This window comes from Chanodichthys erythropterus, chromosome 8, assembly GCF_024489055.1.
Source record: "Chanodichthys erythropterus isolate Z2021 chromosome 8, ASM2448905v1, whole genome shotgun sequence".
Classification (NCBI taxonomy): Eukaryota; Metazoa; Chordata; class Actinopteri; order Cypriniformes; family Xenocyprididae; genus Chanodichthys; species Chanodichthys erythropterus.
In genome coordinates this window covers 30,345,197-30,371,631 of record NC_090228.1, presented here as the reverse complement: position 1 = coordinate 30,371,631, position 26,435 = coordinate 30,345,197, and the positions used below count along the sequence as shown (strand labels likewise).

General features: G+C 40.7%; 1 protein-coding gene across 1 annotated transcript in view; it reads right to left on the bottom strand.

The window, feature by feature from the left end:
• Positions 1–26,126, bottom strand: part of LOC137024763 (membrane-spanning 4-domains subfamily A member 15-like) — a 39,356-nt gene extending 13,230 nt beyond the window's left edge. The window contains exon 1 of the mRNA XM_067392632.1: positions 26,106–26,126. The gene's annotated coding sequence lies outside the window, so the exon portion shown is untranslated. The remainder of the gene's footprint in view (positions 1–26,105) is intronic.
• Between the last annotated feature and the right edge of the window lie 309 nt (positions 26,127–26,435).

The window sequence follows — 26,435 nt, the reverse complement described above, 5'->3', positions numbered from 1 at the left end:
GAACGAAATATGAACATCAAAAGGTAGGCCTATATGAAACAGTACAACTTATAGAAGAGCATTGTGTCTCATAGGACACTTCCCTCGGGAATTGGGATGTTGCGTTACCGGTTGGTTAAAAATGAATAGCCTAGCCTATATTGATCACAATCCGCGTGATCAAGCTGACAAAATGAAAATAATAAGATTGCAATAATTTTGACTTGAAATAAAGTTTGATCATTTTGACTCAAGACTCCGCTTTAAACTCTGAAAACTAGACGAAAAAAACCGTGTGGTCATTCATACACAAAACATAAAACTGACATGATTGCGATTGGCAATCGGTTCACCTGACTGTGGGGAAAACCTGTGATTTTAAACTGCTTTATGATAAACATAAATATTTGTCAATGTATTTTAGCAAGCAGTCCTGTAAGAAGGAAAATCATGGTCTCTAAATTGATTCTTGAACAACGCACATGCTTGTCAACATGAGAAATAGGTCTAATCCATAACCTTTTGCACTACAGAGTATAACGTTACATTAGTATAAAGTTTAGTAAAAAGTTGATAAATTGTGGAGTCTTACCATACTGGATTTCAGTATTTGGTGGTTTAAATGCTTGCTTGAGGTCTCTGTGAAAGTTTTAAAGCAGTTTTAAACCAGTCTTTTGTGCCGCTTTCAGACCGGTCACGTCCGTAACGGAAAACTGTCACATCCGTAACGTTGTTTTTTCCTCATTAATGCGAACATGAAAAATGAAATAAAATTATTATTTTATGCTCTGTGAAGAGCCAACCCTTCTTCATTCAGTGGGCAGTATTACTTTTGGTTTGCGCAATGTAATTCACAGAATTCTTAAAAAATATGTTGTCACCCAAAACTTAGTGACTTTTTTTGTCACGTCCGTAACGCTGTATATTTCCCTCATCTAAAATATAAAACAGTTGAATAGACTGACATTTTTGTAATGTCTGGACTCCTTTAGTAAGGGATTATGAATATATAAATAGACGGTTCAATATGTTACTATTAAATGCATTCTTTGAGCGTTTATATTTCAAGTTTTAACTCCAAATGTCACGTCCATAACGCTGGAATTGCCCTCCTTTTCTTCCTCCTGATGAACAAAACAGACAAAATGAGTGGTTTGGTTCAGTTTCTAAGCACAATTACGGGTTTATGGAAGATGTTGAACGATGGCTGAATGAAGCTAAAAATCTGAGGAAAAATGCTCAAATAACACAGTCAAGTTCTACTCAAAGGTATGCAAATCTTTGCCCATCACACTCTGTTGTTCATGAGACAAGTGCAAGAGTAATGGATAATCCTACTGAACCTCAGCTGAATTGTGATTCTAATATTCCTCCTTCTTCTGAACCAGTTTCGTCTTCTCATAATATGAATGTTCTAAGTGAATATCAGAACAGTGATATTGACTATGATGATGCTCAGAATCAAGTACAACCAACAGACAGTGTTTCTAATGTGAGCAGGAAAACATCTAGACGAACGACAACAACAACCCATGGATCTCGAAGCAGTCGATCTTCTGTTGTATCTGCTCGTCTTAAAGTTGAGGCCGAAATGGCAGCTTTGTTGGCACATCAGGAAATGTTACAACGCAAACATGCACTACAGAAAGAAGAGGAGGACTTGAAGAGGAAAAAAGAACAAATGGAGCTTGATACTAAAATCGCTGTATCAATGGCCAAGATGAAAGTGTATAGCGGCACTAGATCAGAATTGATTGAGTGTACTAACCTTCCTGACACCAATGCATTGAGAATGAAACATGCAGGAATCAGTTCTCCTAACCCTAGTGTGGAATTTTTACCCTCAAGTCCACATTCAATGCCACAACAGCCATCTGTATCTCAAGCAGCACAAGATTCAAGGCGTCTTCCAACTCCGCCAGTACAACAACAACAGAGTATAAGATCAAATATAGTGTCAACGTTTTCTGCATTGCCCAGCATTAGTCATCATGGTGTACATGGATCTGGATTGCAAGGTGCACATGGATCAAGTTTACAGGATGGTTTGGAAGGAGGAGGTATCCTCAGGCTTATTGATAAGCAAAATGAAATTGCTGCCCTATTAGTTCAGCAACAGAACTTGTCTTCACTTCCACCGAGGGAGGTCCCATTGTTTGATGGTGATCCATTGCGTTACCACGATTTTATGAGAACATTTGAAGAGGTTGTGGAAAAGAAAACAAGTAATAATGCAGATTCCTTGCATTTCCTTGAACAGTATACTAGAGGGCAACCTAAGGAGCTTGTCAGGAGCTGTCAGCACATGGTTCCATCTCAGGGGTATTTAAGAGCTAAGACGTTGCTCAAGGAGCATTTTGGCAATGAGTTAAGGATAGCCTCATCTTACATGGAAAAGGCGCTTTCATGGAGAACAATAAAATCTGAGGATGCTAAGGCTCTGCAGGACTACAGCTTATTTCTCCGAAGTTGCTGTAATGCTATGCAGGATATTTCTTATATGAAGGAGTTGAACCTTGCTTCTAATATGCAAATTGTTCTTGCAAAACTTCCTTATAAGCTCCGAGAAAGATGGAGAATAGTGGCCTACGATTTACAGCAAAAATGTAACCACCCAGTTTCCTTTTCTGACATTGTGGACTTCATAGAAAAACAAGTGAAAATAGTCACAGATCCGGTTTTTGGAAATATTCAAGATGTCCTGCCGAGTGGAGGTAGAAACTTAAATATTAAATCATCTCATTCAAAACCCAGAAGCAGTTTTGCCACTACAGTCACTGCAACTGGTGCAAATGTGTATGGTGGGAAGTCTTCAAACAATATCTGTCTTTTCTGTGAAGGAAAACATGCTTTGGACTCCTGTAAAGTGCTTGTTGGAAAATCCCATGGTGAAAAAATGAGTTCCTTGAAGAAGAAAGGGATTTGTTTTGGTTGTTTATGTACAGGACATATCAGCCGTGATTGTAAAGAGAGAAGCATATGTAAGATATGCCATCTCAAACACCCAAGCCTTCTTCATATTTCATCAGAGAAAAGAGGCATTCAGAATAATAAAGATGAATCAAGGTCAACAGTGGGAAGTGCTTTGGTCTCTCTCCAGTCCAGTGCTCTTACTGGGGCTGGTAAAGATAATTGTGCATTGTCCATTGTTCCTGTATGTGTGAAATCAAAGAAGGGAAGTAAAGTTGTGACCACTTATGCTTTTCTGGATTCTGGGAGCTCTGCAACTTTCTGTACAGAGAGTTTGATGTCTAAGCTTCATCTTTCTGCAAAGAAAATTAACATTCTAATGAGAACCATGAATCAGGATAAATCCATCTTCTGTTATGTTCTTAAGGATTTGGAAGTGTCAGGATTGGATCAAGAGCATTACTGTACATTACCAGAAGTATACACGCAGAAGACTATGCCTGTAAACAGAACCAACATCGCCACACAAAACGATCTTGCTTGTTGGCCTCATTTAAGTCACCTACGTTTGCCTTCAGTTGATGCTAATGTCGAATTGTTGATTGGTGCTAACGTGCCAGAAGCTTTGGAGCCATGGCAAATTGTTCGTAGTCAAGATAATGGCCCATACGCTATTAAGACCATGTTTGGATGGGCAGTTAATGGACCGATTAAGCGTCAGGAAGAGTGTGCTGCTGAGGACCATCCTTGCACAACTGTTAATAGAATCACTGTTATGAAACTGGATGAATTGTGGGAGCAACAATTCAGGGCTGACTTTCCTGAATGTGTTCAAGAGGAACAGCAAGGATTTTCCAAAGAAGATCATCAATTCATGGATTTTGTTTCACGGTCAGCAAGACTTATCAATGGGCATTATTATATTGGTCTTCCACTTAAAAACGAAAAGGTAATCATGCCAAGAAATAGAGTAATTGTTGAACAACGTGCTCTAAATCTCCAAAGAAGGCTTCGAAGAAATGCTGCTTTACATGCTGACTATACTACCTTTATGGAGAGTGTCATCGCTAAAGGCCATGCAGAAAGGGTTCCCACAAATGAACTCGAAAGACTTGATGGACGTTTATGGTACATACCTCATCATGGTGTGTATCATCCTAAAAAACAAAAGATTAGAGTTGTGTTTGATTGTGGCGCATCATACCAAGGAACATCTTTGAATGAACATCTTCTGCAAGGGCCAGATTTAACAAGTTCACTGGTGAGTGTTCTTGTGCGATTCAGAATGGAGTATGTCGCCATGATGGCTGACATCGAATCGATGTTTCATCAGGTTAAGGTACATCCTGAGGATTGTGATCTTTTGAGGTTTCTATGGTGGACAGGAGGAAACATTGATGGCAGTTTGAAAGAGTACAGAATGGTTGTACATTTGTTTGGAGCGACATCGTCTCCAAGTTGCTCTAGTTATGCATTGAGAAAGTGTGCAGAGGACCATAAGAATCTGTATGATGCAAAGACTGTGGACGTTGTCTATAATAACTTCTACGTAGACGACTGTCTTGTATCTGTGCCTACAGAGTCAGATGCTGTACTATTGTACCAGAAGCTCACAGAAATGTGCGCCAAAGGTGGGTTCCGTTTAACGAAATGGACAAGTAACAGCCGCACTGTGTTAAATGCCATTCCCAAGGAAGACAGAGACAAGAAATTAAAGAACTTGGATTTGGAACATGACACGCTACCTTTGGAGAGAGCATTGGGTGTGCAGTGGTGTGCGGAGTCGGATGTTTTCAAGTTCAAGGTGACCATCAAGGATAGACCTCTTACGAGAAGAGGGATTCTTTCTACTGTTAGTTCTATCTTTGACCCTCTTGGCTTTCTGTCTCCTGTTATTCTACGGGCCAAAATGATACTTCAAGAACTGTGTCGAGAGAAAATTGGTTGGGACTGCACTATTCCAACAATGTACATTGAATGGTGGACAAGTTGGTTGGAGGAACTACATGAATTGGAGAAATTTGAGGTCTGCAGGTGTTTGAAGCCTGAAAACTTTGGAGAAGCTACATCTGCCCAATTACATCACTTTTCGGACGCCTGTGAGAAGGGCTATGGCATGGTGTCCTATTTACTCCTTCATAATGATCAACAGCTTGCCCATTCTTTTCTTCTAATGAGTAAAGCAAGAGTGACACCTTTAAGATCGATCACTATCCCTCGTCTGGAGCTCACGGCAGCCACGCTTGCTAGTCGCATGGATACGTTGTGGAAGAGAGAGCTGAACATGCAATTTCAGGATTCTGTTTTTTGGACCGACAGCACCTCTGTGCTTAAGTATATTCGAAATGAGACTTCAAGGTTCAAGTGCTTTGTAGCAAACAGAGTTGCTGAAATTCGAAAGGTTTCTGAAGTTACACAATGGAGGTATGTGAATTCATCCGACAATCCAGCTGACCTAGCATCCAGAGGCTTAAAGGTGAATTCATTCTTGAAAAACCAGATATGGGTTTCTGGTCCTCCATTTCTTGTGCAACCACGAGAGTTGTGGCCCATGGATCCTACTGATGTAGGTGTGATGTCCTCTTGTGACCCAGAAGTAAAAGAGAGTGTTCTGGTGAATACTATACAGGTACATCAAGAGTATGATTTTATGCCTTACTTTAATTACTACTCTTCATGGATGCGATTGAAACGAGGCATGGCTTGGATCCTTCGATTCAGGAACATTCTGATTGATCGGTGCAAGGAAAAGAAAAGGTTGATGACTGTTTACTCTAATCTGGACAAGTTGCAACAAGAGACTATTATTAACCAAGAGATGCAAAAATTTAGATCTAATGTGTCTTCAAATTTGTTGACTTCAGAGGAGCTGGAGAGGTCTGAATTGGAGATTATCCGTCTATGCCAAAAGAAGAGATACTCCGAGGAACTGACTAGTTTAAGAAAAGACGGATTGGTAAAACAGAGTAGTGAACTCTATAGACTTAACCCTGTGCTTCACTCTGATATTATCAGAGTTGGTGGGCGTCTGGACAAGGCTATGATGCCGGAAGAAATTAAACATCCGGTAATACTAGCCAAGGATTTACATATTTCGGATTTGATTCTGCGGCAGATTCATAGTGACATTGGACATTGTGGACGGAATTATATGCTGGCTAATCTACGACAGAGATATTGGATCCCTGGTGCTAGCACGGCTATAAGAAGAATTTTGTCCAAGTGTGTAGTTTGTAGACGCCTTCATGGAACCACGGGTTATCAACAGATGGCAGATTTGCCGCAAGATAGAGTCACTCCTGACAAACCACCATTCACGCATGTTGGAGTGGACTGCTTTGGTCCCTTTGAAGTAAAACGGGGAAGGAGCATGATAAAACGTTACGGAGTGATCTTCACATGTTTGACTATAAGAGCTGTTCACCTTGAGCTAGCAGCTTCACTTGATACAGACTCTTTCATCCATGCATTAAGACGATTCATTGCACGAAGAGGTCAAGTAGTCGAGATCCGTTCAGACAATGGTACTAACTTTGTTAGGACTTGTTAGGACTTTTAACTGCTCTATGACTGACTGACTGACTGACTTATGAGAGCTCTCAAATGACTTACTGAAGACTTATGACAAATGACTATAGACTGTTTGATTGACCTTTTGATTTTAATTGATTATGGACACTTCATACATTGAAGAACTGGACATTTTTACACACATATAAAAACACACATTTGTGTATTCACTACACTATTTGTAAAACAAAATTGTGATTTTCATGTAAATGTTTAGTGATGTATAACCTGTGTGATTTATGTATTGTGATTATTACAGTTTTTTGGGTGTAATAATCAGGGGCTGGAGTGTAGGTGCCAGATACGGTTTGATGTCTTTTATTTTGAAATTGTCACTTCCAGTTTGTTACGTCATTTTGTATAGGTGCATATTACTTGTTAGTTTGCATGTGGATAGCATGGAGGGAGGGGGTGAGTAGCTGGGACGCTCACTTTCTGTTGACCGTTTCATTTCGTTTGTTTCATTTTATTTGGTTTATTTTTGTTTTCTATCTTACCTTCTTCATTCAACATGTTGCTGTTTATTCCAACTTTGTAATTAAAAACTCTTTTGCATCGAAACGCGTCATGGATGTATTCCCACTACTTAGCCCCTTAGCGGGTACTGGCTGCCGCTACACCATGATTACACAGATCTGTATTTTTAGGGAAGATATGTGAACAAAGTGTCAATGTGGAAAATATGTGTAAATTCATGTTTTTCTGTAAGTGTTTAAAATTCTTCAAACATAATGGATAGTTTTGTTCGCAAGGCTTTCTTCCACGCACATTTGCATTGTCGACTGTAAGATTGGAAATGTATTTTCTTGCGCCCTGAAATATATTTTTATACATAAATATATTTTTCCTGCCCCTGAAATACATGTTTAAATATATTTTAAGTATATGAAGGTTGAAACAAAATATATTTTGTTATAGAGAGTAGGCAATTACCTGTCTGATATATTGCATTACATTCATTCTTCAAGTCGATGTCCATAATATTATATCCATTATAAAAGTCAGTTTGAATATCCTCTGAGGAAAGCAATCTTTGTATAACACCACAGCGCTAAAAACAACTTCCTTTGCAAAAGTTCCTTTCAATTTAAAAGTCTCTTGTGCTTCACTGACTCATTCCTCCTGTAAAGTGTTGCTGCCATCTAATGGCGTATTAATGTAACTTTCACTCAATCCATATTACTTACTAATGGACATATTTATATAAAATAATATTTATTGAACAACAAATAAGTACAATTGTACAGTTCAGTCAAACAAAGCACTAGTTATTTACAAAAAACAAAAACAAAACAAAAAACATTTACGCTTGTATGTGGGTTTTACAAATATTTAACGAATGAAAAGGATTTTAAAGAGCTTGTGACAAAACCTCTTAACTCCACTGGATCCTCAAACTGTCAATCAAACTTCATTACATTATTCCGCCTCCCCTCGTGAATGAAGTGTGCACGCAATTTGGACATCTCCTCTATGCAATGCCAAGGTAAATAAAGATCTGATGTTTGAAAAAAAAAAATTGTAAAGCGTTTTCTTTACTCAAAAAACCCTATGTTTATAAAGTTTAATGTTTTACGTATTTGAAGAGCAGAGAAGAGTCTTCGTCTGATATGTCCCGTCTAGTTGAAGCCAATATGCTAGCCTATATATAATGATGTAACATAACGTCGTTTATTATTAAATTTAACATAGCACAATTCGACTTGCTCTGGAACAAATAATAGATTAATACAGACCAAAGATTGCCTGTTCTATGTACTCAAATTGAATAATGTCTCATGTTTAACCACTATAAGAGCCAGCGGCAAATCCACGAGTCACTGGCCGAGATTAAGCTGTTCTCGGCAGTTACAGAAGCACTGAACGGCCGCTGACGCCCTGGAGCTCACATCTCCGAAAACGTCAAAACAAGATGTAAAATAGGCGCTGTTATTAAATATGATTCACATATTTCAGGTCTAAACAACTACATTATCGCCTAAAAACTATTAAAACTGCAGTTTGTGGTACAACAAGTAGTATTTGTAAAGCTTGCGGTTGATTTGATCGGCCGCCATGACGGTCACTTCAAGCGGAGTGATACAAACGGTGAAAAGGTAGGAGGAGTGCTGATATCGCTGAAATATTGCATGTCTATCAGCCAATCAGATTCGAGAACCAGACAGAACTGTTGTATAAATATATATAAGACCCATATATGTGTTCCCAGTTCAAACCCATGCCAACTTGGCCCATAAATATATCATGCAAGACCCATATATGTTTTCCCAGTTCAAACCCATGCCCACTTGGCCCATAAAAATTCTATGCAGGACCCATATGTGCATTCCTAGTTCAAACCCATGCCCACTTGGCCCATAAATATGCCATTCAAGACCCATATATGTGTTCCCAGTTCAAACCCATGCCCACTTGGCCCATAAATATGCCATTCAAGACCCATATATGTGTTCCCAATTCAAACCCATGCCCACTTGGCCCATAAAAATTCTATGCAGGACCCATATGTGCATTCCCAGTTCAAACCCATGCCCACTTGGCCCATGCCTGTCCCTTATGGGGCCCATGTAATCAGCTCATATGGGCTTCCTATGTGGGACTCGTACTACAAAATCTACATGGGACCCGCTGATTTCACCCAGCCAAAGCCCATGCCCACACAGTACCCATGGAACCCGTAGTTAACCCATCTGGGCCCCACGTGTCATTGCTGGCTGGGATAATATAATTTTTATTCACTTTCTGCTGAATGACAAGCTGTTTTCGATTATCCAGTTGAGCCAGTGATTCAGTAAGTTGCTTGTAACAGAAGATGCTTATTTGTCACGACTTACAGGTTTACATGTGTCATTCATTACTGAAAAAATCTGCTTTTTATTTTCAGTAGCAGAAGCAGAGACGGTTTGTGCAACAGCAACAAGGTGAGAATGATGAGACACTTTAAGAAGTAGATTTTTTTTTTTTTTAATTAAGCACTGTTAAGCAAATTATTTTATTTGTGTAATTTATGAATTGATATGTTCTCTGCACTTGTGTTAATATCTGTTTCTGTCTGGAACAGGTGCGGGTCAAAACCCACAAGCCCAACGATTGTGCTGGAGAACCACAAGTCACAGGTACAGGTTAATGTTCATAGTCAAGTCATCTTCATTTCTGTGGCACTTTATACAAAACAGCTTCACAGTAAAAAACATGAAATAGTCAACATGACCCTAGTTGAAGTGAAACACTAGGTGTGTGTTAGAAAAATACTAATATTTTAAAGTCTGTACATGCAAATGATTCCTCAAGCTTTAAAACACATCACAAATTACAACATGTTGACTTTGAGAGAATGTCATAATCAACTGGAACAGCATGAGGGTAAGTATCCCTTTGTTAAGTTAGCTTAACTGAGTGACTTTGTGATATTCCACTATCCCTTCATTTGTAAAAGTGAAAATGCAATGCAGAAGTGTAAAGAAAGGCTAATTCGACCTCTCCTCAATCATCAGTTTCTTTACTGTACTGTCTAAAAATATGCCCATTAAATATCTTTAAAATCCAGTATACCTGTAATTGTTTTAGTTCCAGTGTAAACAAAAATATCAGGAAATCCAAAACTAGTTAGAGGACAAAGTGCATGCCCTCTGTACCTGTACTGATGTTCAGTAATTGTGTTTTGTCTTTTGTATGAGTACAGTGGTAGAGACAGAGAAGAAGTGCCTTTGATGAGGAAACCATGGCAGCCATATATACGGTAAGTTAATACTTAGTGAAAGGAAAATTTACTAGAAACATTAAGTTAAAAAAATAACTGATTTTTGTCTCACAGTCAAGAAGAGATTTATTTGTTTGAATATTGTAATTTTTTGAACATTGTAAAGTATGTTCCTTGCTGATTTTTATTCAAATGTTCACGTGTTATAGACAACAAATAAAAAATTTTTCAAATGTGACATGTGAATGTATTTTCTTGGGTTGAAATATATGTAGGGCAAAATATATTTTTAAATGCTCTTGTAAAATATATTTTGAAAATATATTTTAAAAAAAATATACAAAACATGGCCAAAAAATACATTTTAGGAAAATATATTTATATGTGAAAATATATTTATAGCGAATATATTTTTTGGCCATTTTTTGTATATTTTGAAATATATTTAAAAATATATTTGAAAATAAAAAATTTTACCGTATGGGTTAATTTATTGCACATTTATTGGAAAGTTTGAATTTATCATAAGTCCGAATGTGCGAATATAAAACCAACTTTACCGAAGTCGTGCCGTCGAACTGTTGTATAAACGCAATATCACACTCGTAGCCGTGCGATATGGCTGTATATCAGCACGTAGTGATTACCTACGGACGAATCACAGCGTGCTGATATACAGCCATATCGCACGGCTACGAGTGTGATATTGCTCATATATCTATGGGTAAAAAAGAACATCAACACAAACGCCATGACTTTTTTGGAGAGATGATTTGTTTTCTTTTTTTCAGACATTTTTAAAAAATATATTTTTTATTTATTTATTTACCGGTACGTTGTAAAATTTTAATTGTTAAAGATTATGTTTGTTGTTCAATGTATTATATAATGAGTGTATTTTGTATTGTATTTTTGGAGGGTTTTTTTTTTTTTTCAGATATTTTTTTTAAATATATTTTATAGTTTACCGTATGTTGTGACATTGTTTTTTAAAGATAATTTTTGTTGTTCAATTTAATATATTTCTTCCAGTTCAAAGCATCAAGTGTCTTGTATTTATCTTGTACTTACATTCATTCTTCATTTTTAATTTTTCTTAGATTGTTTCCTTAAATGAATGGTTGGGCTTACCTTGCATGAATTGCCCAGTTAGGACCAACATAAGATCCTTACAGAGCCCACTTTAAGCCCATATGGGCATTCACGGTTGAATCCTGGTGCAAGCCCACTTTAAACCCCTTTAGGCAGGTGGGGCCCAAATGGGTCTGTCATGAATTGCCCGGTTAAGACCCACATAAGACCCTTACAGATCCCACTTAAAACCCACCTGGGCATCCACGGCTGGCCCCCATGTGGATCCCGGGTGCAAAACCACTTTAAACCCCTTCAGACTGGTGGGCCCCAAATGGGTTTGGCATGAATTGCCCAGTTAGGACCCACATAAGACCCTTACAGATCCCACTTAAAACCCATCTGGGCATCCACGGCTGGCCCCCATGTGGATCCCGGGTGCAAGCCCACTTTAAACCCCTTTGGGCAGGTGGGGCCCAAATGGGTTTGGCATGAATTGCCCAGTTAGGACCCACATAAGACTCTTACAGATCCCATTTAAAGCCCATCCGTATAGCCATGTTGCAAAGCCCACTTTGGACCCCTTTGGCCAGGTGGGGCCCAAATGGGTCTGACATGAATTGCCCAGTTAGGACCCATGCAGTACCCTTACAGGTCCCACTTTTAGTACGTCTGGGCTTCCACGGCTTGCCCCAATGTGGATCCCGGGTGCAAGCCCATAATGGGGCCCACATTTGCCGCCCATGAAGCCCTCATCTGGGCCCCACATGTCATTGCTGGCTGGGATAGTAAGGCTATATTAATAATGATAATAATAATAGTAGAAAAATTGAGCGTATGAAATGCCATTAATGCCAAACCAGCATATGCCTGAACTTTAATAACGAGAAAATAACGTGTGCCTACTTAACAAGTTTAGTAAAACATTAAATTTAGCCAAAAAAAAAAAAAAAAGACTTACGTTACAGGCAGTGGTGTAGTCCTAAAAAAATAAGTGGTGTACTATTACCCCCCCCCCCCCCCCAAAAAAAACCAAAAACACAAGTAATTGTACTTTATGTTGTTGTTCACTAGTAACATGCTTCATTAAAACAAATAAATACAGTGCATTCTAAAATTGGTTGACATTTTTAATGCTTTACAATTTGACTATTATTTAAACATGTTGCTTCGGAATTATATTCACTGTGAAAAGTGATATCTGAAATTAAAGTTTCATTTTATTCAAAAGGGTGTTAAAAAAGCCAATTATTCGAAATCTAATTTATTAACATTATAAAAATGTGGTCACAAACAAAAACAGTAATCAGGCTGAATGAAAATTTAAACCACTCTCTGTCAGTAGGTGGCGCTTATGGAGCAGCAGAAATAGAGCTGTTTCCCCGGTAACCTCTGTAAACTCAGTTTTATATTATTTATTACTATATAAGCGTATCAGTTTGACAGAATTTTCTACTTCATTGTGTTATAAGAAGTCAAACTATCATTTTCCATTATAAAAGCATTTGTTATGAAAAATAGCCTATACACATAGCCTATAGAAACAAGATGTCACAGATTTAATATAAATCTAGTGAATTCCCTTAATAGGTTATAAATTCTACAAGTTAGCCAAATTTACCATAATTACTATAAAACTATATAAATTCTAATAAGGGAGGGTCATGAATAGTTTAAAAAGCTCCCTAATAATTGTTGGGGCAAGATTTGTCGTCCTCTTTTCAGTCTTTTGTTCATTTTGTCCATCAGTCTAGATCACGTTTGACTTTCTCTATAGCGTTATAAAGTGTTTAACTCTCAATAGAATTCAAATGGATCGCACATTTTATCATCAGTGTCGGGATGGCTCGTGGAAATCTTTTCACACTTTTGGAGCTTAATAAGATTCATAGTAGCAGCCTAGTATGTTTCGCTTCTGATTCGCGCACAAATGCATTAAATAAACAAGGCTTAATTTGCGCTGATGGTCTTTACAGTTTGTACGGGAACTTAGCGCTTATAAAAGCTCTGAACGCATGATGTAGCCTATATAATTAATGAATAGTCTTATTTCCTCACCACCATATTTCTCACGCCGAGACCGCTGCAGTGAGAGAACTGCGCTCAATGCGCCGCTCAAAACACCGAGCGGCTTTGATTGGAGTCTCTCACTGCAGCGCGAACACGCACTGTGAAGCCTGGTTTTTAGCCGATGATGAGCGGAAAAAGGTAGAATGACAGAAGTGCTCATGCACCAATTACAACAAAGAATCGCGAGTTTACACAAAAGCATTGGACACACAGTTAAAGGAGAAGATAACAGGACATTATTTTATGGACTTTCGAAGCAAAAACAAGTGGGTATACGCAAATACTGATCCTTAGAAGTCGTAATACGCAAACAGCCCTGAGCAAAAAGTAAGCATACGGCGTATGCGTGCGTATCGCCCCGACTACACCACTGGTTACAGGCCACTATCAGTGACAGGAGCATCATAGATCGACAACAGCAGGCAGCACGGTCTCCCAAACACTCTACAGATGAAATTTAAAAAAAAATATTAAACATTTTTTGTGTGTAACGTTAGTTTTCACTAGTTTCCAAATTAAAAACAACTAACTGTAAAACGGAAATCTGAAAATATCAAATGCGTCTCATGTGAGCAAATAAACAAACGGGGCATTAATTTTACAATTAAAGTAAAAAAAAAACCTTGACAATAAAACATTATACATTCAAAGTAGCAATGAACATTACATATGTGAAAAATGACGACTAAAAATAAAGTTATAACGTTAGCTCTTACCTTTTACTCCGAAAACTCCCGGTTGACTGACGACCGTTACAGTTCAAAATGACACGCATGCGCAGTACTCCAAAAGTCTGTGAGCGTTGCTAGTGGTTTCCCATTCAAATTACGTCACAGTTAACATTGTACATCTAGCGATTTTATTAATCTATTTATTCGTATTTGATGTAGATCTAAACGCTATATTACACTGACAATAAATTACAATTAAATTAATAAATAAATGAATTAATTAATAAGTAATAGACTAAAACACACATTTGTGAGGTGCCATGATCACTATTACACAGGTATTTTTTGGGAAGATATGTGAACAAAGTGTCAATGTGGAAAATATGTGGAAATTCATGTTTTTCAAAATTCTTCAAACATAATGGATAGTTTTGTTCGCAAGGCTTTCTTCCACGCACATTTGCATTGTCGACTGTAAGATTGGAAATGTATTTTCTTGCGCCCTGAAATATATTTTCATATATAAATATATTTTTCCTGCCCCTGAAATACATATTTAAATATATTTTAAGTATATGAAGGTTGAAACAAATATATATGGGTGATTCTTCAATTAGGGGAACTTTTATGTCCCCAGATTATACATTCATGTTAAAAATAATATATTATAAAATAAATAGTTTAGTTATTTCAAATAATATTTATTGCACCACCAAAAAATGTTATACACTAAAATCAGTATGATTTCCATGTTTAAAAATGTTTTCATCACTAATATTTGGCTACTCAAGCCTTGTCCCCAACCCAGACTTTAAAACTTGTCTGCTCTGAAAATGTGATAAAATGTTATCAGTTCATTAAAAAATCACAATATATGTTTAAACAGTAACTTAAAAAGGCACTTGATGCATAATTTGGGTTCATATCTGTGCAATTTGTGAATATTTTTAACAATTTAGTATTGTCCACAACAATACTGTCATTACCGCGACAGTCTATGATTACAACAAGGATTTTTTTGAGGGTAAGACTTGTTTATGCCGTAACCATGGAAATGAAGACCAGCAGGGGAGCACATGTCAGCCATGGAAGAACAGTGACATTTGATGTCTGACAAAGTAAGTAATTTAATCATGAATTCCTTCTGATCATGGAGTAGACTTATTCAGCGTCATCATTACCATAAATGCTGTAGCAGCAATATTTTGATAAATATATGTATATATTCACATGATTTATGTGTATTTAAAGTTCTTTTTGTACTAGCTGTTGAGTGATGTTAGCAAATCCATGACCTAGCATCTTTTTTTCCTGAAAAACAAAAAAATGTCATTACCGCAACACGTCATTACCAACACACAACTTGTTGTGATGGTAATGACAAGTGATGGTGGTAATGACATGTTCTGTGTCACTATCTATATCATATTATGTGTTTATAAATTAAGTTAAAGAAGCGTAATAGTGTTATTTTACAATGAAACTTAAATGAGATGCCTTACTTCCTAAAACTATTTTTTCTTAATTTTTAACCAGAATGGCTCCCAAGAAATCAGCTGAAAGGTCTAGAGATTATAGAAAAAAATTGAAGGAAGATCCTGTAAAATACATGTTTGAAAGCAAACACAATACAGTATACACTGTGTGCAGAATTATTAGGCAAGTTGATTTTCTGATCATATTTTTTTTCCAAGCACATTTTACCAATTCCAATCCACATCAATCTTAATAACTACTATTAATATTGTTTTTAATAATTTATAAGTGATATTTAATTGTTCATGAAGGCTGGAAATGAAAAATGCCTTATATTCAGGTGTGCAGAATTATTAGGCAGGTTTTATTTTACAGGCAAAAAGAGAGGGTCATACAAAAACAGGTGGAAAAGAAAAGACACATGTTAACTTCAAAATAATTAAGAATTAAGGTGAAGAATTAAGTGTGAAACCATCAGGAACCATTTAATCTCCAGCGGCACCATTTCCCAGTACTGAAACCTACCTGGAGTCTCCAGAAGTGCGAGGTGTCAGGATCTCAGAGACTTAGGTTAGCTAAAGAATCCTAAAAAATTACCCTCTCTTAATAAGAATCACAAGCTGAAGTGTTATAAAGTACATGAAGACTGGGTTTTTATAGGCCTCATAGACAGACAGCTTGAGAGTGACTCCTGAAGGACCAGCACCACATCCTCTTGTACCACTGTTTGAAGAATTTATCTTCCAGAATCTGGCAGTAAGGTGTGGGAGTTCACTTTTAGTCCATCTCTTATCCTGAAATGTCCATCTTGCAGAGATGGACTAAATGATCTTCCAAAACTTACTGCCGTATTCTGGAAAATAAATTCTTCACACAGTGGTACAAGAGGATGTGGTGCTGGTCCTTCAGGAGTCACTCTCAAGCTGTCTGTCTATGAGGCCTATAAAAACCCAGTCTTCATGTATTTTATAACACTTCAGCTTGTGATTCTTATTAAGAGAGGGTAATTTTTTTGGATTCTTTAGCTAACCTAAGTCTCTGAGATCCTGACACCTCACACTCCTGGAGACTCCAGGTAGGTTTCAGTTCTGGGAAATGGTGGCGCTGGAGACTAAAGGGTTCCTGATGGTTTCACACTTAATTCTTCACCTTAATTCTTAATTCTTTTGCAGTTAACATGTGTCTTTGCTTCTCCAGCTGTTTTTGTATGACCCCGCTGACCCAATGAGCATTTCACTGTCCAATGGTCATGCTTTAACTTTGCAATTTCTAGTATTACATTAGTATTGCGTCCTTCTAATAGTAGTTATTAAGATTGATGTGGATTGGAATTGGTAAAATGTGCTTGGAAAAAAAATATGATCAGAAAATCAACTTGCCTAATAATTCTGCACACAGTGTATTGCATTACATTCATTCTTCAAGTCGATGTCCATAATATTATATCCATTATAAAAGTCCGTTTGAATGTCCTCTGAGGAAAGCGATCTTTGTATAACACTACAGCACTAAAAACAACTTGCAAAAGTTCCTTTCAATTTAAAAGTCTCTTGTGCTTCACTGACTCATTCCTCCTGTAAAGTGTTGCCGCCATCTAATGGCGTATTAATGTAACTTTCACTCAATCCATATTACTGGATTAAACAAAAAGCACTAGTTATTTACAAAAAACAAAAACAAAACAAAAAACATTTACGCTTGTATGTGGGTTTTACAAATATTTAAGGAATGAAAAAGGATTTTAAAGAGCTTGTGACAAAACCTCTTAACTCCATTGGATCCTCAAACTGTCAATCAAACTTCATTACATTAATCCGCATCCCCTCGTGAATGAAGTGTGCACGCAGTTTGGACATCTCTGTGCAATGCAAAGGTAAATAAAGATCTGATGTTAGAAAAAAATATTGTAAAGCGTTTTCTTTACTAAAAAAACCCTATGTTTATAAAGTTTAATGTTTTACGTATTTGAAGAGCGGAGAAGAGTCTTCGTCTGATATGTCCCGTCTAGTTGAAGCCAATATGCTAGCCTATATATAATGATGTAACATAACGTCGTTTATTATCAAATTTAACATAGCACAATTCGACTTGCTCTGGAACAAATAATAGATTAATAAAGACCAAAGATTGCCTGTTCTATGTACTCAAATTGAATAATGTCTCATGTTTAACCACTATAAGAGCCAGTGGCAAATCCACGAGTCACTGGCCGAGATTAAGCTGTTCTCGGCAGTTACAGAAGCACTGAACGGCCGCTGACGCCCTGGAGCTCACATCTCCGAAAACGTCAAAACAAGTTGTAAAATAGGCGCTGTTATTAAATATGAGTCACATATTTCAGGTCTAAACAACTACATTATTGCCTAAAAACTATTAAAACTGCAGTTTGTGGTACAACAAGTAGTATTTGTAAAGCTTGCGGTTGATTTGGTCGGCCGCCATGACGGTCACTTCAAGCGGAGTGATACAAACGGTGAAAAGGTAGGAGGAGTGCTGATATCGCTGAAATATCGCATGGCTATCAGCCAATCAGATTCGAGAACCAGACAGAACTGTTGTATAAATATATATAAGACCCATATATGTGTTCCCAGTTCAAACCCATGCCAACTTGGCCCATAAATATATCATGCACGACCCATATATGTTTTCCCAGTTCAAACCCATGCCCACTTGACCCATAAAAATTCTATGCAGGACCTATATGTGCATTCCCAGTTCAAACCCATGTCCACTTGGCCCATGCCTGTCCCTTATGGGGCCCATGTAATCAGCTCATATGGGCTTCCTATGTGGGACTCGTACTACAAAACCTACATGGGACCTGCTGATTTCACCCAGCCAAAGCCCATGCCCACACAGTACCCATGGAACCCGTAGTTAACCCATCTGGGCCCCACGTTTCATTGCTGGCTGGGTTGGAGTTTCTTAATGTGGAGATTATATTCAACACTTCTTTTTCTTCGATTCCTTTAATATCAAGCCTTGCTACAGACTGAGGTAAGACGTTACCATCTAAGTAATTGATTAGAAGTCCATCATTACATAAAGCTTGAGTGTTTGAAGGATTTACAAAATGTTGTGTAATTTCATTTATAGCATTTAAAAAATATTAATTTAATCTAGTTGCGAGGACAACAGGTTCAGATACCAATTCATTATTAAATTTAAGTTCAAGGCCTTTTACGCTATGTTTTGTTTGTTTGCCAATCAATTTATTAATATTTTCCCAGACTAATTTACAGTTTCCTTTTGCACCTATCATGGCCATAAAAAAGTTTGCTTTTGCCATTCGTAGAGCTCGAGTAACCTTGTTTCTCGCTGAGGCAAATTTTAATCTATCAGTTGTTAGGCCTGATTTTAGAGCTTTTTTAAGTAATTTATCTCTGTGTACCATAAGTTGTTTGCATTCACTATTAATCCAGGGCAAGGAATAAACTCGCTTTTTAGAATTTCCCCTTTTTAAAAAGTGTGTACAAACATCTTTAACTGAAGAATATAAGAGATCACAGCATTTATCAAGGTCATTACACAGAGTCATTTCTGACCAATCAAGGTTATTCAAAGCTGTAAATAAATATTGTTCTTGATTCTTTGGTATGAAGTTTTGTTTAGTATTATAACTCTTGAGATTAAATCGTTTCTTAGTAAGTTTTCTGGAAATAAAAATTGCATTATGGTCCGACTGTTACGAATGGGAGGCTCAGGCTGGAGATCCAAGTGCAGCGTTTATTAAAGTAGAGTGGTCGTACAGGCAGGGTCAAAACAGGAACAAACAGGAACAGTGAGGAACAGGCAGAATCGTAGTCAAGGGACAGGCAAAGATCAGGACAGGCAGCAATGGGTCAAAAAACAGGAAACAGGCAGTAACGGCAACAAGGAACAGGCAGACAGGGAATACAGGAAAACGCTCGGAATTGCAACAACAGTTAAACAATACTTCGCGGTGAGGTGGTGTGTTTGGAAGTCCTTTATAGTCCTGTTAATGAGCTGCAGCTGGGTGTGGTAATCAGTGTGGTGTGCTAGGGTGGATGTGGCAACAGGTGATAGGTGTGAAGTGAACATGTGACTGACAGGGAGAATTGTGGGAAGTGTAGTCCGGGGAGTGACAGGAACAGACGGTGATCGTTACATAACGCCCCCCTCCCGGAAGGCGCGTCCTCGCGACGTAAATGGAACAGCTAGGGAGGGGGGGTGGGTGCATTGGGGACTGGTATGCGGACATGAACAGGGTCCCCAATGCAGGTTCCAGGAACTCGACCACCCTGGCGGGTCAGGTGCTTCAGGCGGCCACGGCAGGTCAGGTGGCTCAGGCGGCCACGGCAGGTCAGGTGGCTCAGGCGGCCACGGCAGGTCAGGTGGCTCAAGCGGCCACGGCAGGTCAGGTGGCAAGGGCGGCCACGGCAGGTCAGGTGGCAAGGGCGGCCACGGCAGGTCAGGTGGCAAGGGCGGCCACGGCAGGTCAGGTGGCAAGGGCGGCCACGGCAGGTCAGGTGGCAAGGGCGGCCACGGCAGGTCAGGTGGCAAGGGCGGCCACGGCAGGTCAGGTGGCAAGGGCGGCCACGGCAGGTCAGGTGGCAAGGGCGGCCACGGCAGTTCAGGGACCGCTGATGACCGCGGCCGTGCAGGGTTCCCACCCACAAACTCCCCACCCCTAGGTATACTGCCCCCCCCAAAAAGTTCTTGGGGATTTCAGCGGGGCCCGTCGCAGGTTCGTGGGCAAGGGGTTCGGGTGGCGGCGGCAGGGCCAGGCGTGTGGGTGAAGCCGTCAGGGCAAGACTCCTGAGTGGCGCCGGCAGGGCTGGAAGCGTGGATGGCGCCGGCAGGGCTAGAAGCGTGGATGGCGCCGGCAGGGCTAGAAGCGTGGATGGCGCCGGCAGGGCTAGAAGCGTGGATGGCGCCGGCAGGGCAAGAAGCACAGGTGGCGCCGGCAGGGCAAGAAGCACAGGTGGCGCCGGCAGGGCAAGAAGCACAGGTGGCGCCGGCAGGGCGAGGAGCACAGGTGGCGCCGGCAGGGCGAGGAGCACAGGTGGCGCCGGCAGGGCGAGGAGCACAGGTGGCGCCGGCAGGGCGAGGAGCACAGGTGGCGCCGGCAGGGCGAGGAGCACAGGTGGCGCCGGCAGGGCGAGGAGCACAGGTGGCGCCGGCAGGGCGAGGAGCACAGGTGGCGCCGGCAGGGCGAGGAGCACAGGTGGCGCCGGCAGGGCGAGGAGCACAGGTGGCGCCGGCAGGGCGAGGAGCACAGGTGGCGCCGGCAGGGCGAGGAGCACAGGTGGCGCCGGCAGGGCGAGGAGCACAGGTGGCGCCGGCAGGGCGAGGAGCACAGGTGGCGCCGGCAGAGCGAGGAGCACAGGTGGCGCCGGCAGGACAAGACGCTTGGACGTAAGAGGGGGAAGAACAGAAGGAGCCTTCTTCCTCCTCCTCCTCCTCTTCCGAGGATGAGGCGATGGTTCACCGACTGGAGCGGTTTCTGGAGCAGACTCACTGGCTGAAGCGGGTTCTGGGGTGGACTCCATGGCTGGAACGCCCCCTACCTCCTTGAGCACCGAAGGGGCGGCCATCTTGCCCGTAGGCACTGGCAAAGCAGCCATCTTGTCCATCGCGTCCAGGGCGCTTGAGTCCATGGCAACCGGTGAGCTTGAGTGCGTTGCAACCGGCGAACTTGAGAGCGTTGCAATAGGCGAACTTGAGAGCGTTGCAATAGGCGAACTTGAGAGCGTTGCAATAGGCGAACTTGAGAGCGTTGCAATAGGCGAACTTGAGAGCGTTGCAATAGGCGAACTTGAGAGCGTTGCAATAGGCGAACTTGAGACCGTTGCAATAGGCGAACTTGAGACCGTTGCAATAGGCGAACTTGAGACCGTTGCAATAGGCGAACTTGAGAGCGTTGCAATAGACGAACTTGAGAGCGTTGCAATAGACGAACTTGAGAGCGTTGCAATAGACGAACTTGAGAGCGTTGCAATAGACGAACTTGAGAGCGTTGCAATAGATGAACTTGAGAGCGAAGCGGCCACCGGGCTTGAGAGCGAAGCGGCCGGCTGGCTGGGGTGCGAAGCGTCCGGCTGGCTTGGGTGCGAAGCGTCCGGTAGAGGCTTGAGAATGCCAGCCGCTCGTGCTGAGGTCAGTGGAGGATCAGCCACACTGGAACGTAATCCTCTCCGCTTTCTGACTGATTTAGAGACGTGACGTGGCTCTGGGCGATCAGCGGCGACGTGACATTGCTCTGGGCGATCAACGAAGGCGTAACGTTGCTCTGGGCGATCAGCGGCGCCGTGACGGTGCTCTGGGCGATCAGCGAAGGCGTGACGTTGCTCTGGGCGATCAACGAAGGTGTGACGTTGCTCTGGGCGATCAGCGAAGGCGTGACGTTGCTCTGGGCGATCAGCGAAGGCGTGACGTTGCTCTGGGCGATCAGCGGAAACGTGACGTTGCTCTGGGTGATCAGCGGAGACGTGACGTTGCTCATGGAGATCAGCTGGGACATAGACTGGTGTTGTTGTGATGATAGCCGCCATTTTGTGAGTGTCCATTGGCGCGGCGGCCATTACGTGATTCAGTGAAGTGTCGCATTTCTCCGCGACACCCACAGTAAACGGAGAGCCAACAGTCAATAACGCATAATCCAGAAAGCAGGTAAGTGATGAATGCGGTCCCTCTTGTCTAAGTTTATTCTGAAGGGGTTGATTAATGCCATCACAAAAGAAGTCAATAAGAGCACAGTCAGGCCAGTCTGCATAATGGGCAATATCCAGAAACTTCTGAATGTGGTTCTCCAGGGTACTATTACCTTGACGAAGGTGGATGAGACATATAGCTGGGTCCATGCTGATGCTGAATGTGACGGAAACACTCACGGTAGCTGCTGGATCTTGGTGAGGCGAAGTATTCTGTTACGAATGGGAGGCTCAGGCTGGAGATCCAAGTGCAGCGTTTATTAAAGTAGAGTGGTCGTACAGGCAGGGTCAAAACAGGAACAAACAGGAACAGTGAGGAACAGGCAGAATCGTAGTCAAGGGACAGGCAAAGATCAGGACAGGCAGCAATGGGTCAAAAAACAGGAAACAGGCAGTAACGGCAACAAGGAACAGGCAGACAGGGAATACAGGAAAACGCTCGGAATCGCAACAACAGTTAAACAATACTTCGCGGTGAGGTGGTGTGTTTGGAAGTCCTTTATAGTCCTGTTAATGAGCTGCAGCTGGGTGTGGTAATCAGTGTGGTGTGCTAGGGTGGATGTGGCAACAGGTGATAGGTGTGAAGTGAACATGTGACTGACAGGGAGAATTGTGGGAAGTGTAGTCCGGGGAGTGACAGGAACAGACGGTGATCGTTACACCGACAATCCAGTTAAAAAATTGTGTGATTTAGCTATTCTTTCTGGTTTGTTTGAGAACACCAAATCTATTCGTGTTTTAGAACGACTTGTTATTCTAGCTTAAAGAGATCACAGATTATTTTGGTTTTACACAAATCATTGATGACCCTCATCAATGATTTGTGTAAAACCAAAATAATCTGTGATCTCTTTAAGCTTTTTTCTATCACTTTTGTTGTCCCAATTTACATTGAAATCTCCTAGAAGGATAACTTCCTTGTTGATGTCACAATGTGTTAAAAGGGTCTTCAATTCAGTATAAAAATCTACTTTTGCCGAAGGTGGGCGATACAAACATATTACAGTAAAAGACATTTCTACACTAAGTGACATATTAACTCCAATAAATTCAATTGATATTTCATCTGGTACTATAATTTCTGTACATTTTATAGCATCCTTCACATACAGCAAAACACCACCACCCCTTCCCTGAAGCCTGTCCCTTCTATAGACATTATAACCTTGTAGCGTTACAGCTGCTTCTGGAGATGAGGAATTAAGCCAAGTTTATGTTAACCCCAAAAAATCAATATTAGAGTTAATAAGAAGGTGCTCCAATTGTTCTCGTTTTGGCGTCATGCTGCGTATATTCAAGTGGCCACCTAACAGGCCTCTATTTTTATAATGTGGGTCCCATATTGTCCTCGATTGGTTAAGAGTTTGAAATAGCTTAATGGACCAGTGTTTTTTCAAAATAGGGTTTTTATGCCTATGTATTACTGTTGTTAGTGTTTGTTGTAGCTTAGGAGTATAATCAGTCTGTTGCTGGATTTGAGAGGCCTCTGCTGTACCTGTTGGCAATGGCACTTCACTGAGTTCAGCGCGCTCCGCTGTCCATGCCATGGCGCATGCAGCGGTACCCTCCGCCGCTGTTATGCGCATCATGGGGCGAACACCAGCACCAAGTCCCTCCGTCACTGCCATCCGCGCCACCATCCTCTCGACGCCACGCACAGCAAATGCCACGTCGTGATTCCAAAGAGTCGCCGGATCCAGCCAACGGCCAGGCCAGGTGCGCATCCCAGACAGCATCGGCACTGACACAGAGATCAATCCCGCCGAGCAGCGCGACAGCAGGTAAAAGTAAACGGTGCTGGCTTGTTGTTGTGTTAGCGGCATTAGCAGTGAAGAACGCAGAAGCCATTGTATCTGATATAGTGGTTGAATTAACTGTGAACAAATAAACCATTCTTGTTGCAAAAGTTGCCAGCTCAATTGAAAGAACTGGGGCAAAAACTGTAGAGGCCACAATGGTTGTTGTTGTAGTGGCTGAGTTAGTAGCACGATTGGCCACGGTGCATTCCCAGCTAATAGCTGAGGGAGCCCGGCTTGTTGTAAGTGTGGCATAAATGCACTGTCTCTGGTCAACTGGGATGATGGGATCATAGTTTCCAAGGATAGAGGCCCAGGATTTTGTTCCACATCTCCTGCTAAAATTAAAATAATTACAAGATTTAACAATCCAGCAGAGCGGCCGGTTGGTGGTGGCTGATTGCTGGTTGGTTTCCCCATTGGAGCGTTGCAGCCAGAGTTTGAAAGCCTCGTGTACAACACGTATTGACTTCTTTGCGCAGGGCTAAAAACTTGCTTTTTTGATAGTATACAAGCACGAGAAGTGCACGCTAACAGATCTAACATTACAACACAGATTACCACTGACCGTTGTAGTGAATATGGCGATTTTCTATGCACTATATTAAGTTTTGAAAGCAAACGCACAGGACCTGCCTGCCAGCGCGTCTGCATAGCGTCCGCCATTTTCCCCTGCCTAGATAAAGAGATGAACCAGTACAAATGCTGAACATTTCTTCAAAATAATCTTTTCTAATCTTCCTTTCAGTCTTTATTCACCTTTTTTCCATGGTTTCTCAATAGATATTCATAAAAGTTAATTATGCCACTTGTATTGGTAATTTACTTTTGCTATTGTTAAATAAATATTCAAGTGTTATCCCCCAAAGATTTTTGAATTTTTGTGCATTTTTTTATAGTACACATTTTAACCCTAGGATTGTTCAGGTAAGGTAAGGTTAGTCCAATCTAGTCTAAACCATAAGATACTCACCCGCCGGCAGGTTGAAGTCCTTCAGGAATGACGTAGAAGACCTTGTGGTTGTTCTTTGTTGAGGCTCAGTTTGAAGTTATAAGTAAAGTCTCACGGAAGGCAAACGTAACAATAAAATATCTCTTTTATTGGTTACAATACAAAGCAGTTAATGCAAAATAAAATAAAATAAAACTTAAATCAGCTTAAGTTAAAAAGCTCTATAACCTAGCTTTATCCAGCAATATTGGAGATGCTCGTTAGGGTATCAGGTGTCCTTCTACGCTTAATGTGAGCAGCATGTGAGAAGGCCTTTTACTCCTCAGACTTTTATATTACTTTTTGGGACATTGCAACTTCATCTATGAAACATAACTTGATCTATGTGTAACCTCTCTACCCAGGTCCTACTCGACCCGCTCTGTGCGGGCCTCAAACCCGGGTCTCAGGCATGGGAGTCAGACGCTCTAACAAGGAGGCTAAAGGTTGCAACCTATATTAGTTGGCCTCCGTTACATATGATTCAATCTTCTTGTTGTAGGCTTATCAGTCTCTGTATCTCTTGCTTACTAAGCTGGACGTCCTTCCTTTGTCACCTACGCCCACTCTTCCTCTTCTTCACTGAAGTCTTCATCTGAATCACCTCAGCTTTAGGTTACAACATGCTTTCTTCATGCTCATGTGCCTTCTTGTTACCCTTTCAGGTTGGTTACAACCAGTTTATGAACATCTACACATTTCATCTTATCTCTACTACACCAGAATGCAACATCATTCTGCGTTGCAGTTTACACAACATTAGCATATTTAGATAACACATCATAGCAATCATTAATATATGGCAGTAAATCAAAAACAAGCAAATATGCTATAATATAAAAGAAAATACTACCCATACAAGTGAATTTAGTACAAAAAGAGCCGTTAACATCAGTGTCCTTCCTAAATTGACTACGAAAATGTTTAACAGGGTAGAATTTCTGTTTTGTTGAAAGAAATGTATCTTACCTTATTTTGCAACAAAAAACAAAACAAACAAACAAACAAACTAACTCATGAGGTAATAAACACGTCACCAATCAGGCTCATTAACAAATTTGGCCCAGTAATCAGTAGTGCAAGACTTCCAAATACAGAGAACAAATAGACAAGTAATTGGCTTTTTGTTGCATCATTTGGGTTAATTATGGGCATATCAGCCAGATTCATTACTTCTCTGCATAAAGAAATGACCTCTAGTATGCTGTTAAAAATGAAGCGAGGAAGCTTTATCTATATGCAGATTAAAAGTGGTTTAATAAAGAGAAAGCTGAAACATGATCCATGAGATAAACAAGGAAACAGCACAAAGTCCAGGAATACAAGCAACAGCAGATGCGAGACAATGGCCAACACAGGGCTAAAATACATGACTACTCAAGGGAAAACAGGGAGCACTTAGGCTTAATTAGGGTGAGGAAGCAGTAGAAAAACTACAAAGACCAAGTACAAGACTACAAAAGGACAGGAAATCATGAACAATACAAAAATACTAAATAAAAGACATTACACTAGTGCAACACA